At 45.3% G+C, this 2,281-nt stretch overlaps 1 pseudogene; it reads left to right on the forward strand.

Moving 5' to 3' along the window:
• Window positions 1–295: 295 nt before the first annotated feature.
• On the forward strand, window positions 296–1,356 carry LOC147431134 (photosystem I chlorophyll a/b-binding protein 2, chloroplastic-like; annotated as a pseudogene).
• The last annotated feature ends 925 nt before the right edge of the window (window positions 1,357–2,281 follow it).

A 2,281-nucleotide genomic window follows, 5' to 3' on the forward strand; every position in this document is an offset into this window, starting at 1 on the left:
GAGAGTTTTACAGCAGAGAGGATCGGAGAGAATATGGGGGTTTGGTCTCTCAGTTTAAAAAAAAAACTCTCTGAAAGAGAGCGCGTCGACGCGTGCTCTTTCAGAGAGTTTTTTTCAAAAAACTGAGAGAGAGAGAGAGAGAGAGAGAGAGAGAGAGAGAGAGAGAGAGAGAGAGAGAGAGAGAGAGAGAGAGAGAGAGAGAGAGAGAGAGAGAGAGAGAGAGAGTCATTGTGCTTGTGGGCGCCCAACAGAATAGAGAGCAACATCTGAAATTTATCACCGCGAGCTTGTGGCTATGGCGTTCGCGGTGTGCTCCTCTATCAGTCTCATAGCTATGGCAGCATCCAGCATGAGCAGGAGCTCCTTTGTGTTTGGACGGGCATTGCGTGTTGCACCCGCAAAAGATACATTTTTCCCCTCAAAGAGGGTCCTCACTGTTTCGGTGGCGACAACCGACAGGCCTTGCGGTTCCCTGGCAGCATTCCTTCGGAATGGCTTGATGGAAGCCTACGTGGGGACATTGGATTTGACCCCCTTGGTCTTGGATCCAAGCCATAGCTTCTCAAGAGGTTTGTGTAATCAGAGATAGTGGACTGTAGGTGGGCTCACAAGAAGTTTTAGACAAATTTTTACAATAATTCCCACATTGTGACTTACCTCAACATCATGAGTTTCTGTGAGAGAGACACCACATACCTAGCTAGGTACGATTGGGGGCAGGGGACCGCCGGCCCGATGGGGGGGACCGCCGGGCCGGCGGTCTACTGCCCCCAATCATACCTAGCTAGGTATGTGGTGCCTCTCGAGCAGAAGCTCATGATGTTATGCATGGTATGAAAAACACTGGAAAAAGACTCCGTTTTCCTACATGAGAATATTTCTAAATCTTCTTGTGGCCATGTTGGGTGCTGTTGAAATATTCATTCCAAAGCAGGAATTTTGAACACCCCATCCTGGTACTTAGCTGGAAAGGCCGAGTATTTCACAATTACGACTATCCTGTTCATAGTGGAGCTTATATTCTTAGGCTAAGCTAAGGGCCGAACATGGGCAAACATCATTACTCCAGGATCAGTGAATACTGACCCCATCTTCACCAATAACAAGCTAATAGGAAGAGATGTTGGATATCCCGGTGGCTTCTGGTTCGACCCTCTCGGCTGGGGCTCTGGTTCTCTTGAGAAGATCAAGGAGCTTAGGACTAAGGAGATAAAGAATGACATACTCACTATGTTGGCCGTTATGGGTGCTTGGTTCCAAGCAATCTACACGGGCATTAGCCCCATTGACAACCTTACCGCCCATCTTTCCAACCCTGGTCACAACATTGTTTTCTCGGCTTTCTTGACCAAGTGAGCAATGATCGTTGTACCTCCATCACTTGGAGCAGATATTGACACTCACTTCCTTTGTATGCCAATTGAGAAGTTCGTAAAAACCTTTTATTTGGTTGGAAGGTCCTATTTTGTCGTGTAAGCTGTGCCTGCTACTGTTTTGTCAATTTACTTGTATCATGTTTCATTGCATTACCTTGAGGACATGAGTCAATTTTGATTACAAAACATGCCTGTTCTGGTTTTTATTTACATCAAAAGTTTGCCACTGTTCTCTTACCAAATGCCTCTCATTCGATCCCTTCATCTCTCCCAGTTAATAAAGATAATGAAATCTGGCTTGAATGAGAGAGAGAGAGAGAGAGAGAGAGAGAGAGAGAGAGAGAGAGAGAGAGATCCACGACAAAGAGGAAGCAAGCAATCCAGGAGAGGGGCTCACGTTGGAGTATCAATTGTCTCTCTCTCTCTCTCTCTCTCTCTCTCTCTCACACACACACACACACACACACACACACACCTGCACACACACCCATTTGATTCCTTTTCTCTTACTTGTCTCAAATCAGCAAAAGGTTTTGTGACTCCCTCTCTGCTACCATTTATGGACGACAATGTGGCCACAAGATTGTTCTTATGTTTGACGATAACATCTATGCACTTTCTGTCTCTTTTGTGATACAACATTATGAAATAACTAATGCATTCAATTTGCATCCATTAACTCTAATGGGAGAGCAGGTGAAGATAAAGGCTACTGAACTTGCTAGTGGTGAACAAATCCTACTTTTCAATCATGGCCACTGTCAATTCTAGAAGGTTCGCATTGCTATTGAAAGCACACAAGGCATTGGAATGAAGGACACACTAGTAATAGTCCGATGGTCCCTCCAGAGTAGTTGGTATACTACATGCAATGCCTTCACAACGTACACATGGCACTCAAGAAA

The sequence above is a fragment of the Adiantum capillus-veneris genome, chromosome 21 (assembly GCF_014529385.1).
Source record: "Adiantum capillus-veneris isolate H3 chromosome 21, ASM1452938v2, whole genome shotgun sequence".
In the NCBI taxonomy this organism is placed as follows: Eukaryota; Viridiplantae; Streptophyta; class Polypodiopsida; order Polypodiales; family Pteridaceae; genus Adiantum; species Adiantum capillus-veneris.